The 13,626-nt window shown below is 50.4% G+C and overlaps 9 non-coding genes across 9 annotated transcripts; all 9 read right to left on the bottom strand.

Moving 5' to 3' along the window:
* Nucleotides 1-101: 101 nt before the first annotated feature.
* On the bottom strand, nt 102-184 carry TRNAL-CAG (transfer RNA leucine (anticodon CAG)). Its single transcript has one exon. It is a non-coding gene; the product is annotated as a tRNA-Leu (tRNA).
* Nucleotides 185-1,750: 1,566 nt separating this feature from the next.
* TRNAL-CAG (transfer RNA leucine (anticodon CAG)) lies at nt 1,751-1,833 on the bottom strand. Its single transcript has one exon. It is a non-coding gene; the product is annotated as a tRNA-Leu (tRNA).
* A 1,574-nt stretch (nt 1,834-3,407) lies between these two features.
* On the bottom strand, nt 3,408-3,490 carry TRNAL-CAG (transfer RNA leucine (anticodon CAG)). The gene has a single exon. It is a non-coding gene; the product is annotated as a tRNA-Leu (tRNA).
* Nucleotides 3,491-5,056: 1,566 nt separating this feature from the next.
* TRNAL-CAG (transfer RNA leucine (anticodon CAG)) lies at nt 5,057-5,139 on the bottom strand. The gene has a single exon. It is a non-coding gene; the product is annotated as a tRNA-Leu (tRNA).
* Nucleotides 5,140-6,713: 1,574 nt separating this feature from the next.
* On the bottom strand, nt 6,714-6,796 carry TRNAL-CAG (transfer RNA leucine (anticodon CAG)). Its single transcript has one exon. It is a non-coding gene; the product is annotated as a tRNA-Leu (tRNA).
* A 1,566-nt stretch (nt 6,797-8,362) lies between these two features.
* Nucleotides 8,363-8,445, bottom strand: TRNAL-CAG (transfer RNA leucine (anticodon CAG)). Its single transcript has one exon. It is a non-coding gene; the product is annotated as a tRNA-Leu (tRNA).
* Nucleotides 8,446-9,465: 1,020 nt separating this feature from the next.
* TRNAL-CAG (transfer RNA leucine (anticodon CAG)) lies at nt 9,466-9,548 on the bottom strand. Its single transcript has one exon. It is a non-coding gene; the product is annotated as a tRNA-Leu (tRNA).
* A 482-nt stretch (nt 9,549-10,030) lies between these two features.
* On the bottom strand, nt 10,031-10,113 carry TRNAL-CAG (transfer RNA leucine (anticodon CAG)). Its single transcript has one exon. It is a non-coding gene; the product is annotated as a tRNA-Leu (tRNA).
* A 2,671-nt stretch (nt 10,114-12,784) lies between these two features.
* Nucleotides 12,785-12,866, bottom strand: TRNAL-CAG (transfer RNA leucine (anticodon CAG)). The gene has a single exon. It is a non-coding gene; the product is annotated as a tRNA-Leu (tRNA).
* Nucleotides 12,867-13,626: the final 760 nt, after the last annotated feature.

Genomic DNA, 13,626 nt, shown 5'->3' with positions numbered 1-13,626 from the left:
GTGCTCCAACTCCATCTCCCTGTTCCAGAAAGCCTTGGCCAGCAGTTATAGGACGCCTGGAATGTTACAATCAAATGAAAAGAAAAATTCTGTTACAGACATGTCAGAAGTGGGATTCGAACCCACGCCTCCAGAGGAGACTGCGACCTGAACCCATCGCCTTAGACCACTCGGCCATCCTGACTCTGCCATTTGCACCCCTCAGATGCGGCTTAGAGGCAATGTTGGAAAGTCTCAAAGACCACCCGCCTAAAATCCTCTCCTATTGCATTAAAGTCTCCCAATTCCTCCCAAAAGAATAATCACAGGCAGGGCAGCACTCATACATCGACTACTGGCACAGACGTGCAGGGTTCAATCCCTATGTACAGCAGCTACTTGTCACAAGCACACATGAGTCTTTCATGTTTCTGCAGAACGGTGCTGCCTGCCACCTGTTAACAGACACAAGCAACTACACCTCAGGAAATAGGAAGGCAGGAGGCGGGCTGGTTTATGCAAATAAAAGCATGCACTGTGTCCAACCCTTCAGGAGGTTCAGGCAGTGTGCTAGAGCCTTCTTGGTCACAAGAGGTTGGGCACTAGTCCCGGGGAGCCTGTTTAGGCTGAAAGGACTGTGTATGGGCCGGCCTGATCTCCCTGTACTCCTGCACAGGACTCACTCTAAATGACAGGGCTAAAGAGTTCTGCCAGCAAAGCCTATATACAATGGCCGTTCGGGGCCGTTTGGGCAGACAGGTGGTTGGTTGGGCAGAGGGCGAGGAGGAAGAACTGTGTTCACTCCTCTGCCTGCCTTTTTACCTCTCGCTTCCCCCCACTCACTCCTCCATCTGCCTCCCACTATGTCACACTAACTTTCCTCCTGACCTCCATTTCAAATAGGTCACTTCATTCCAACTAGGCCCAGTGAAAAGGACAAGACGTTGGGTTCTTTATGCATTTTTTCCAAAGACAAAATGCCGCGCTGCGCCCATTTGCAAGTCCACAAAGCTAGCACAGTCCTAAGACGGTTTTTCATTTAAGCACTGTAGTACACCTGCCAAAAGGGCAGTGAAGCATTCCAGGACGAACTGCAGACCTAGCTGGAGGACGGGAGTGTGTGGAGCAAGCTCCAACTCCATCTCCCTGTTCCAGAAGTCCGTGGCCGGCAGTTATAGGAAGCGTGGAATGCAATCACATGAAAAGTAAAAACCCGTTTCAGGCATGTCAGAAGTGGGATTCGAACCCAGACCTGAACGCAGCACCTTAGACCACTCGGCCATCCTGACTCTGCCTTAGGCGTTCGCCTGAATCGGCTTAGAGGCTATGTTGGCAAGTCTTTGACCACACTTAAATCCTCTTGGATTTCCTAAAATGTCTCCACAGTCTGCCAGGAATATACTCTCGCGCATCCCACCCACCCCTCCTAACCCACCACCCTCCCCATCCATTTTAAAAATGTCACTTCATTCCCACTAGGCCCAGTTAAAAGGACAACACATTGGGTTCTTTATGCATTTTTTCCAAAGGCAAAATGTCGCGGTGCGCCCGTTTGCATGTCCACAAGGCCGGCCCAGTCCAAAGATGGTTTTTCACTGGAGTTCACTTTCCCAAAAAAGAAGCGAGGAAATACAGGAAGCACTGGAAATCAACCATGAGGCTTGCAGTGCGTGCTCCAACTCCATCTCCCTGTTCCAGAAAGCCTTGGCCAGCAGTTATAGGACGCCTGGAATGTTACAATCAAATGAAAAGAAAAATTCTGTTACAGACATGTCAGAAGTGGGATTCGAACCCACGCCTCCAGAGGAGACTGCGACCTGAACGCAGCGCCTTAGACCACTCGGCCATCCTGACTCTGCCATTTGCACCCCTCAGATGCGGCTTAGAGGCAATGTTGGAAAATCTCAAAGACCACCCGCCTAAAATCCTCTCCTATTGCATTAAAGTCTCCCAATTCCTCCCAAAAGAATAATCACAGGCAGGGCAGCACTCATACAACGACTACTGGCACAGACGTGCAGGGTTCAATCCCTATGTACAGCAGCTACTTGTCACAAGCACACATGAGTCTTTCATGTTTCTGCAGAACGGTGCTGCCTGCCACCTGTTAACAGACACAAGCAACTACACCTCAGGAAATAGGAAGGCAGGAGGCGGGCTGGTTTATGCAAATAAAAGCATGCACTGTGTCCAACCCTTCAGGAGGTTCAGGCAGTGTGCTAGAGCCTTCTTGGTCACAAGAGGTTGGGCACTAGTCCCGGGGAGCCTGTTTAGGCTGAAAGGACTGTGTATGGGCCGGCCTGATCTCCCTGTACTCCTGCACAGGACTCACTCTAAATGACAGGGCTAAAGAGTTCTGCCAGCAAAGCCTATATACAATGGCCGTTCGTGGCCGTTTGGGCAGGCAGGTGGTTGGTTGGGCAGAGGGCGAGGAGGAAGAACTGTGTTCACTCCTCTGCCTGCCTTTTTACCTCTCGCTTCCCCCCACTCACTCCTCCATCTGCCTCCCACTATGTCACACTAACTTTCCTCCTGACCTCCATTTCAAATAGGTCACTTCACTCCAACTAGGCCCAGTGAAAAGGACAAGACGTTGGGTTCTTTATGCATTTTTTCCAAAGACAAAATGCCGCGCTGCGCCCATTTGCAAGTCCACAAAGCTAGCACAGTCCTAAGACGGTTTTTCATTTAAGCACTGTAGTACACCTGCCAAAAGGGCAGTGAAGCATTCCAGGACGAACTGCAGACCTAGCTGGAGGACGGGAGTGTGTGGAGCAAGCTCCAACTCCATCTCCCTGTTCCAGAAGTCCGTGGCCGGCAGTTATAGGAAGCGTGGAATGCAATCACATGAAAAGTAAAAACCCGTTTCAGGCATGTCAGAAGTGGGATTCGAACCCACGCCTCCAGAGGAGACTGCCGCGCCTTAGACCACTCGGCCATCCTGACTCTGCCTTAGGCGCTCGCCTGAATCGGCTTAGAGGCTATGTTGGCAAGTCTTTGACCACACTTAAATCCTCTTGGATTTCCTAAAATGTCTCCACAGTCTGCCAGGAATATACTCTCGCGCATCCCACCCACCCCTCCTAACCCACCACCCTCCCCATCCATTTTAAAAATGTCACTTCATTCCCACTAGGCCCAGTTAAAAGGACAACACATTGGGTTCTTTATGCATTTTTTCCAAAGGCAAAATGTCACGGTGCGCCCGTTTGCATGTCCACAAGGCCGGCCCAGTCCAAAGATGGTTTTTCACTGGAGTTCACTTTCCCAAAAAAGAAGCGAGGAAATACAGGAAGCACTGGAAATCAACCATGAGGCCTGCAGTGCGTGCTCCAACTCCATCTCCCTGTTCCAGAAAGCCTTGGCCAGCAGTTATAGGACGCCTGGAATGTTACAATCAAATGAAAAGAAAAATTCTGTTACAGACATGTCAGAAGTGGGATTCGAACCCACGCCTCCAGAGGAGACTGCGACCTGAACCCATCGCCTTAGACCACTCGGCCATCCTGACTCTGCCATTTGCACCCCTCAGATGCGGCTTAGAGGCAATGTTGGAAAGTCTCAAAGACCACCCGCCTAAAATCCTCTCCTATTGCATTAAAGTCTCCCAATTCCTCCCAAAAGAATAATCACAGGCAGGGCAGCACTCATACATCGACTACTGGCACAGACGTGCAGGGTTCAATCCCTATGTACAGCAGCTACTTGTCACAAGCACACATGAGTCTTTCATGTTTCTGCAGAACGGTGCTGCCTGCCACCTGTTAACAGACACAAGCAACTACACCTCAGGAAATAGGAAGGCAGGAGGCGGGCTGGTTTATGCAAATAAAAGCATGCACTGTGTCCAACCCTTCAGGAGGTTCAGGCAGTGTGCTAGAGCCTTCTTGGTCACAAGAGGTTGGGCACTAGTCCCGGGGAGCCTGTTTAGGCTGAAAGGACTGTGTATGGGCCGGCCTGATCTCCCTGTACTCCTGCACAGGACTCACTCTAAATGACAGGGCTAAAGAGTTCTGCCAGCAAAGCCTATATACAATGGCCGTTCGGGGCCGTTTGGGCAGACAGGTGGTTGGTTGGGCAGAGGGCGAGGAGGAAGAACTGTGTTCACTCCTCTGCCTACCTTTTTACCTCTCGCTTCCCCCCACTCACTCCTCCATCTGCCTCCCACTATGTCACACTAACTTTCCTCCTGACCTCCATTTCAAATAGGTCACTTCATTCCAACTAGGCCCAGTGAAAAGGACAAGACGTTGGGTTCTTTATGCATTTTTTCCAAAGACAAAATGCCGCGCTGCGCCCATTTGCAAGTCCACAAAGCTAGCACAGTCCTAAGACGGTTTTTCATTTAAGCACTGTAGTACACCTGCCAAAAGGGCAGTGAAGCATTCCAGGACGAACTGCAGACCTAGCTGGAGGACGGGAGTGTGTGGAGCAAGCTCCAACTCCATCTCCCTGTTCCAGAAGTCCGTGGCCGGCAGTTATAGGAAGCGTGGAATGCAATCACATGAAAAGTAAAAACCCGTTTCAGGCATGTCAGAAGTGGGATTCGAACCCAGACCTGAACGCAGCATCTTAGACCACTCGGCCATCCTGACTCTGCCTTAGGCGTTCGCCTGAATCGGCTTAGAGGCTATGTTGGCAAGTCTTTGACCACACTTAAATCCTCTTGGATTTCCTAAAATGTCTCCACAGTCTGCCAGGAATATACTCTCGCGCATCCCACCCACCCCTCCTAACCCACCACCCTCCCCATCCATTTTAAAAATGTCACTTCATTCCCACTAGGCCCAGTTAAAAGGACAACACATTGGGTTCTTTATGCATTTTTTCCAAAGGCAAAATGTCGCGGTGCGCCCGTTTGCATGTCCACAAGGCCGGCCCAGTCCAAAGATGGTTTTTCACTGGAGTTCACTTTCCCAAAAAAGAAGCGAGGAAATACAGGAAGCACTGGAAATCAACCATGAGGCCTGCAGTGCGTGCTCCAACTCCATCTCCCTGTTCCAGAAAGCCTTGGCCAGCAGTTATAGGACGCCTGGAATGTTACAATCAAATGAAAAGAAAAATTCTGTTACAGACATGTCAGAAGTGGGATTCGAACCCACGCCTCCAGAGGAGACTGCGACCTGAACGCAGCGCCTTAGACCACTCGGCCATCCTGACTCTGCCATTTGCACCCCTCAGATGCGGCTTAGAGGCAATGTTGGAAAATCTCAAAGACCACCCGCCTAAAATCCTCTCCTATTGCATTAAAGTCTCCCAATTCCTCCCAAAAGAATAATCACAGGCAGGGCAGCACTCATACAACGACTACTGGCACAGACGTGCAGGGTTCAATCCCTATGTACAGCAGCTACTTGTCACAAGCACACATGAGTCTTTCATGTTTCTGCAGAACGGTGCTGCCTGCCACCTGTTAACAGACACAAGCAACTACACCTCAGGAAATAGGAAGGCAGGAGGCGGGCTGGTTTATGCAAATAAAAGCATGCACTGTGTCCAACCCTTCAGGAGGTTCAGGCAGTGTGCTAGAGCCTTCTTGGTCACAAGAGGTTGGGCACTAGTCCCGGGGAGCCTGTTTAGGCTGAAAGGACTGTGTATGGGCCGGCCTGATCTCCCTGTACTCCTGCACAGGACTCACTCTAAATGACAGGGCTAAAGAGTTCTGCCAGCAAAGCCTATATACAATGGCCGTTCGTGGCCGTTTGGGCAGGCAGGTGGTTGGTTGGGCAGAGGGCGAGGAGGAAGAACTGTGTTCACTCCTCTGCCTGCCTTTTTACCTCTCGCTTCCCCCCACTCACTCCTCCATCTGCCTCCCACTATGTCACACTAACTTTCCTCCTGACCTCCATTTCAAATAGGTCACTTCACTCCAACTAGGCCCAGTGAAAAGGACAAGACGTTGGGTTCTTTATGCATTTTTTCCAAAGACAAAATGCTGCGCTGCGCCCATTTGCAAGTCCACAAAGCTAGCACAGTCCTAAGACGGTTTTTCATTTAAGCACTGTAGTACACCTGCCAAAAGGGCAGTGAAGCATTCCAGGACGAACTGCAGACCTAGCTGGAGGACGGGAGTGTGTGGAGCAAGCTCCAACTCCATCTCCCTGTTCCAGAAGTCCGTGGCCGGCAGTTATAGGAAGCGTGGAATGCAATCACATGAAAAGTAAAAACCCGTTTCAGGCATGTCAGAAGTGGGATTCGAACCCACGCCTCCAGAGGAGACTGCCGCGCCTTAGACCACTCGGCCATCCTGACTCTGCCTTAGGCGCTCGCCTGAATCGGCTTAGAGGCTATGTTGGCAAGTCTTTGACCACACTTAAATCCTCTTGGATTTCCTAAAATGTCTCCACAGTCTGCCAGGAATATACTCTCGCGCATCCCACCCACCCCTCCTAACCCACCACCCTCCCCATCCATTTTAAAAATGTCACTTCATTCCCACTAGGCCCAGTTAAAAGGACAACACATTGGGTTCTTTATGCATTTTTTCCAAAGGCAAAATGTCACGGTGCGCCCGTTTGCATGTCCACAAGGCCGGCCCAGTCCAAAGATGGTTTTTCACTGGAGTTCACTTTCCCAAAAAAGAAGCGAGGAAATACAGGAAGCACTGGAAATCAACCATGAGGCCTGCAGTGCGTGCTCCAACTCCATCTCCCTGTTCCAGAAAGCCTTGGCCAGCAGTTATAGGACGCCTGGAATGTTACAATCAAATGAAAAGAAAAATTCTGTTACAGACATGTCAGAAGTGGGATTCGAGCCCACGCCTCCAGAGGAGACTGCGACCTGAACCCATCGCCTTAGACCACTCGGCCATCCTGACTCTGCCATTTGCACCCCTCAGATGCGGCTTAGAGGCAATGTTGGAAAGTCTCAAAGACCACCCGCCTAAAATCCTCTCCTATTGCATTAAAGTCTCCCAATTCCTCCCAAAAGAATAATCACAGGCAGGGCAGCACTCATACATCGACTACTGGCACAGACGTGCAGGGTTCAATCCCTATGTACAGCAGCTACTTGTCACAAGCACACATGAGTCTTTCATGTTTCTGCAGAACGGTGCTGCCTGCCACCTGTTAACAGACACAAGCAACTACACCTCAGGAAATAGGAAGGCAGGAGGCGGGCTGGTTTATGCAAATAAAAGCATGCACTGTGTCCAACCCTTCAGGAGGTTCAGGCAGTGTGCTAGAGCCTTCTTGGTCACAAGAGGTTGGGCACTAGTCCCGGGGAGCCTGTTTAGGCTGAAAGGACTGTGTATGGGCCGGCCTGATCTCCCTGTACTCCTGCACAGGACTCACTCTAAATGACAGGGCTAAAGAGTTCTGCCAGCAAAGCCTATATACAATGGCCGTTCGGGGCCGTTTGGGCAGACAGGTGGTTGGTTGGGCAGAGGGCGAGGAGGAAGAACTGTGTTCACTCCTCTGCCTGCCTTTTTACCTCTCGCTTCCCCCCACTCACTCCTCCATCTGCCTCCCACTATGTCACACTAACTTTCCTCCTGACCTCCATTTCAAATAGGTCACTTCATTCCAACTAGGCCCAGTGAAAAGGACAAGACGTTGGGTTCTTTATGCATTTTTTTCAAAGACAAAATGCCGCGCTGCGCCCATTTGCAAGTCCACAAAGCTAGCACAGTCCTAAGACGGTTTTTCATTTAAGCACTGTAGTACACCTGCCAAAAGGGCAGTGAAGCATTCCAGGACGAACTGCAGACCTAGCTGGAGGACGGGAGTGTGTGGAGCAAGCTCCAACTCCATCTCCCTGTTCCAGAAGTCCGTGGCCGGCAGTTATAGGAAGCGTGGAATGCAATCACATGAAAAGTAAAAACCCGTTTCAGGCATGTCAGAAGTGGGATTCGAACCCAGACCTGAACGCAGCACCTTAGACCACTCGGCCATCCTGACTCTGCCTTAGGCGCTCGCCTGAATCGGCTTAGAGGCTATGTTGGCAAGTCTTTGACCACACTTAAATCCTCTTGGATTTCCTAAAATGTCTCCACAGTCTGCCAGGAATATACTCTCGCGCATCCCACCCACCCCTCCTAACCCACCACCCTCCCCATCCATTTTAAAAATGTCACTTCATTCCCACTAGGCCCAGTTAAAAGGACAACACATTGGGTTCTTTATGCATTTTTTCCAAAGGCAAAATGTCGCGGTGCGCCCGTTTGCATGTCCACAAGGCCGGCCCAGTCCAAAGATGGTTTTTCACTGGAGTTCACTTTCCCAAAAAAGAAGCGAGGAAATACAGGAAGCACTGGAAATCAACCATGAGGCCTGCAGTGCGTGCTCCAACTCCATCTCCCTGTTCCAGAAAGCCTTGGCCAGCAGTTATAGGACGCCTGGAATGTTACAATCAAATGAAAAGAAAAATTCTGTTACAGACATGTCAGAAGTGGGATTCGAACCCACGCCTCCAGAGGAGACTGTGACCTGAACGCAGCGCCTTAGACCACTCGGCCATCCTGACTCTGCCATTTGCACCCCTCAGATGCGGCTTAGAGGCAATGTTGGAAAGTCTCAAAGACCACCCGCCTAAAATCCTCTCCTATTGCATTAAAGTCTCCCAATTCCTCCCAAAAGAATAATCACAGGCAGGGCAGCACTCATACAACGACTACTGGCACAGACGTGCAGGGTTCAATCCCTATGTACAGCAGCTACTTGTCACAAGCACACATGAGTCTTTCATGTTTCTGCAGAACGGTGCTGCCTGCCACCTGTTAACAGACACAAGCAACTACACCTCAGGAAATAGGAAGGCAGGAGGCGGGCTGGTTTATGCAAATAAAAGCATGCACTGTGTCCAACCCTTCAGGAGGTTCAGGCAGTGTGCTAGAGCCTTCTTGGTCACAAGAGGTTGGGCACTAGTCCCGGGGAGCCTGTTTAGGCTGAAAGGACTGTGTATGGGCCGGCCTGATCTCCCTGTACTCCTGCACAGGACTCACTCTAAATGACAGGGCTAAAGAGTTCTGCCAGCAAAGCCTATATACAATGGCCGTTCGTGGCCGTTTGGGCAGGCAGGTGGTTGGTTGGGCAGAGGGCGAGGAGGAAGAACTGTGTTCACTCCTCTGTCTGCCTTTTTACCTCTCGCTTCCCCCCACTCACTCCTCCATCTGCCTCCCACTATGTCACACTAACTTTCCTCCTGACCTCCATTTCAAATAGGTCACTTCACTCCAACTAGGCCCAGTGAAAAGGACAAGGCGTTGGGTTCTTTATGCATTTTTTCCAAAGACAAAATGCCGCGCTGCGCCCATTTGCAAGTCCACAAAGCTAGCACAGTCCTAAGACGGTTTTTCATTTAAGCACTGTAGTACACCTGCCAAAAGGGCAGTGAAGCATTCCAGGACGAACTGCAGACCTAGCTGGAGGACGGGAGTGTGTGGAGCAAGCTCCAACTCCATCTCCCTGTTCCAGAAGTCCGTGGCCGGCAGTTATAGGAAGCGTGGAATGCAATCACATGAAAAGTAAAAACCCGTTTCAGGCATGTCAGAAGTGGGATTCGAACCCACGCCTCCAGAGGAGACTGCGACCTGAACGCAGCGCCTTAGACCACTCGGCCATCCTGACTCTGCCTTAGGCGCTCGCCTGAATCGGCTTAGAGGCTATGTTGGCAAGTCTTTGACCACACTTAAATCCTCTTGGATTTCCTAAAATGTCTCCACAGTCTGCCAGGAATATACTCTCGCGCATCCCACCCACCCCTCCTAACCCACCACCCTCCCCATCCATTTTAAAAATGTCACTTCATTCCCACTAGGCCCAGTTAAAAGGACAACACATTGGGTTCTTTATGCATTTTTTCCAAAGGCAAAATGTCACGGTGCGCCCGTTTGCATGTCCACAAGGCCGGCCCAGTCCAAAGATGGTTTTTCACTGAAGTTCACTTTCCCAAAAAAGAAGCGAGGAAATACAGGAAGCACTGGAAATCAACCATGAGGCCTGCAGTGCGTGCTCCAACTCCATCTCCCTGTTCCAGAAAGCCTTGGCCAGCAGTTATAGGACGCCTGGAATGTTACAATCAAATGAAAAGAAAAATTCTGTTACAGACATGTCAGAAGTGGGATTCGAACCCACGCCTCCAGAGGAGACTGCGACCTGAACCCATCGCCTTAGACCACTCGGCCATCCTGACTCTGCCATTTGCACCCCTCAGATGCGGCTTAGAGGCAATATTGGAAAGTCTCAAAGACCACCCGCCTAAAATCCTCTCCTATTGCATTAAAGTCTCCCAATTCCTCCCAAAAGAATAATCACAGGCAGGGCAGCACTCATACAACGACTACTGGCACAGACGTGCAGGGTTCAATCCCTATGTACAGCAGCTACTTGTCACAAGCACACATGAGTCTTTCATGTTTCTGCAGAACGGTGCTGCCTGCCACCTGTTAACAGACACAAGCAACTACACCTCAGGAAATAGGAAGGCAGGAGGCGGGCTGGTTTATGCAAATAAAAGCATGCACTGTGTCCAACCCTTCAGGAGGTTCAGGCAGTGTGCTAGAGCCTTCTTGGTCACAAGAGGTTGGGCACTAGTCCCGGGGAGCCTGTTTAGGCTGAAAGGACTGTGTATGGGCCGGCCTGATCTCCCTGTACTCCTGCACAGGACTCACTCTAAATGACAGGGCTAAAGAGTTCTGCCAGCAAAGCCTATATACAATGGCCGTTCGGGGCCGTTTGGGCAGACAGGTGGTTGGTTGGGCAGAGGGCGAGGAGGAAGAACTGTGTTCACTCCTCTGCCTGCCTTTTTACCTCTCGCTTCCCCCCACTCACTCCTCCATCTGCCTCCCACTATGTCACACTAACTTTCCTCCTGACCTCCATTTCAAATAGGTCACTTCATTCCAACTAGGCCCAGTGAAAAGGACAAGACGTTGGGTTCTTTATGCATTTTTTCCAAAGACAAAATGCCGCGCTGCGCCCATTTGCAAGTCCACAAAGCTAGCACAGTCCTAAGACGGTTTTTCATTTAAGCACTGTAGTACACCTGCCAAAAGGGCAGTGAAGCATTCCAGGACGAACTGCAGACCTAGCTGGAGGACGGGAGTGTGTGGAGCAAGCTCCAACTCCATCTCCCTGTTCCAGAAATCCATGGCCTGCAGTTATAGGAAGCGTGGAATGCAATCACATGAAAAGTAAAAACCCATTTCAGGCATGTCATAAGTGGGATTCGAACCCACGCCTCCAGAGGAGACTGCGATCTGAACCAGTGCCTTAGACCACTCGGGCATCCTGACTCTGCCTTAGGTGCTTGCTTGAATCGGCTTAGAGGCTATGTTGGCAAGTCTTTGACCACACTTAAATCCTCTTGGATTTCCTAAAATGTCTCCACAGTCTGCCAGGAATATACTCTCGCGCATCCCACCCACCCCTCCTAACCCACCACCCTCCCCATCCATTTTAAAAATGTCACTTCATTCCCACTAGGCCCAGTTAAAAGGACAACACATTGGGTTCTTTATGCATTTTTTCCAAAGGCAAAATGTCGCGGTGCGCCCGTTTGCATGTCCACAAGTCCGGCCCAGTCCAAAGATGGTTTTTCACTGGAGTTCACTTTCCCAAAAAAGAAGCGAGGAAATACAGGAAGCACTGGAAATCAACCATGAGGCCTGCAGTGCGTGCTCCAACTCCATCTCCCTGTTCCAGAAAGCCTTGGCCAGCAGTTATAGGATGCCTGGAATGTTACAATCAAATGAAAAGAAAAATTCTGTTACAGACATGTCAGAAGTGGGATTCGAACCCACGCCTCCAGAGGAGACTGTGCCTTAGACCACTCGGCCATCCTGACTCTGCCATTTGCACCCCTCAGATGCGGCTTAGAGGCAATGTTGGAAAGTCTCAAAGACCACCCGCCTAAAATCATCACCTATTGCATTAAAGTCTCCCAATTCCTCCCAAAAGAATAATCACAGGCAGGGCAGCACTCATACAACGACTACTGGCACAGACGTGCAGGGTTCAATCCCTATGTACAGCAGCTACTTGTCACAAGCACACGAGTCTTTCATGTTTCTGCAGAACGGTGCTGCCTACCACCTGTTAACAGACACAAGCAACTACACCTCAGGAAATAGGAAGGCAGGAGGCGGGCTGGTTTATGCAAATAAAAGCATGCACTGTGTCCAACCCTTCAGGAGGTTCAGGCAGTGTGCTATAGCCTTCTTGGTCACAAGAGGTTGGGCACTAGTCCCGGGGAGCCTGTTTAGGCTGAAAGGACTGTGTATGGGCCGGCCTGATCTCCCTGTACTCCTGCACAGGACTCACTCTAAATGACAGGGCTAAAGAGTTCTGCCAGCAAAGCCTATATACAATGGCCGTTCGTGGCCGTTGGGGCAGGCAGGTGGTTGGTTGGGCAGAGGGCGAGGAGGAAGAACTGTGTTCACTCCTCTGCCTGCCTTTTTACCTCTCGCTTCCCCCCACTCACTCCTCCTTCTGCCTCCCAATATGTCACACTAACTTTCCTCCTGACCTCCATTTCAAATAGGTCACTTCATTCCAACTAGGCCCAGTGAAAAGGACAAGACGTTGGGTTCTTTGTGCATTTTTTCCAAAGACAAAATGCCGCGCTGCGCCCATTTGCAAGTCCACAAAGCTAGCACAGTCCTAAGACGGTTTTTCATTTAAGCACTGTAGTACACCTGCCAAAAGGGCAGTGAAGCATTCCAGGACGAACTGCAGACCTAGCTGGAGGACGGGAGTGTGTGGAGCAAGCTCCAACTCCATCTCCCTGTTCCAGAAATCCATGGCCGGCAGTTATAGGAAGCGTGGAATGCAATCACATGAAAAGTAAAAACCCATTTCAGGCATGTCAGAAGTGGGATTCGAACCCACGTCTCCAGAGGAGACTGCGATCTGAACCAGTGCCTTAGACCACTCGGCCATCCTGACTCTGCCTTAGGTGCTTGCCTGAATCGGCTTAGAGGCTATGTTGGCAAGTCTTTGACCACACTTAAATCCTCTTGGATTTCCTAAAATGTCTCCACAGTCTGCCAGGAATATACTCTCGCGCATCCCACCCACCCCTCCTAACCCACCACCCTCCCCATCCATTTTAAAAATGTCACTTCATTCCCACTAGGCCCAGTTAAAAGGACAACACATTGGGTTCTTTATGCATTTTTTCCAAAGGCAAAATGTTGCGGTGCGCCCGTTTGCATGTCCACAAGGCCGGCCCAGTCCAAAGATGGTTTTTCACTGGAGTTCACTTTCCCAAAAAAGAAGCGAAGAAATACAGGAAGCACTGGAAATCAACCATGAGGCCTGCAGTGCGTGCTCCAACTCCATCTCCCTGTTCCAGAAAGCCTTGGCCAGCAGTTATAGGACGCCTGGAATGTTACAATCAAATGAAAAGAAAAATTCTGTTACAGTCATTTCCGAAGTGGGGGAAGTGGGATTCGAACCCACGCCTCCAGAGGAGACTGCCTTAGACCACTCGGCCATCCTGACTCTGCCATTTGCCCCCCTCAGATGCGGCTTAGAGGCAATGTTGGAAAGTCTCAAATACCACCCGCCTAAAATCCTCTCCTAATACATTAAAGTCTCCCAATTGCTCCCAAAAGAATAATCACAGGCAGGGCAGCACTCATACAACGACTACTGGCACAGACGTGCAGGGTTCAATCCCTATGTACAGCAGCTACTTGTCACA

This window comes from Ambystoma mexicanum, chromosome 11, assembly GCF_040938575.1.
Source record: "Ambystoma mexicanum isolate Mex_15411 chromosome 11, UKY_AmexF1_1, whole genome shotgun sequence".
Classification (NCBI taxonomy): domain Eukaryota; kingdom Metazoa; phylum Chordata; class Amphibia; order Caudata; family Ambystomatidae; genus Ambystoma; species Ambystoma mexicanum.
The sequence above is the reverse complement of the archived record's forward strand: the minus strand, read 5'-3'. Positions and strand labels throughout refer to the sequence as shown.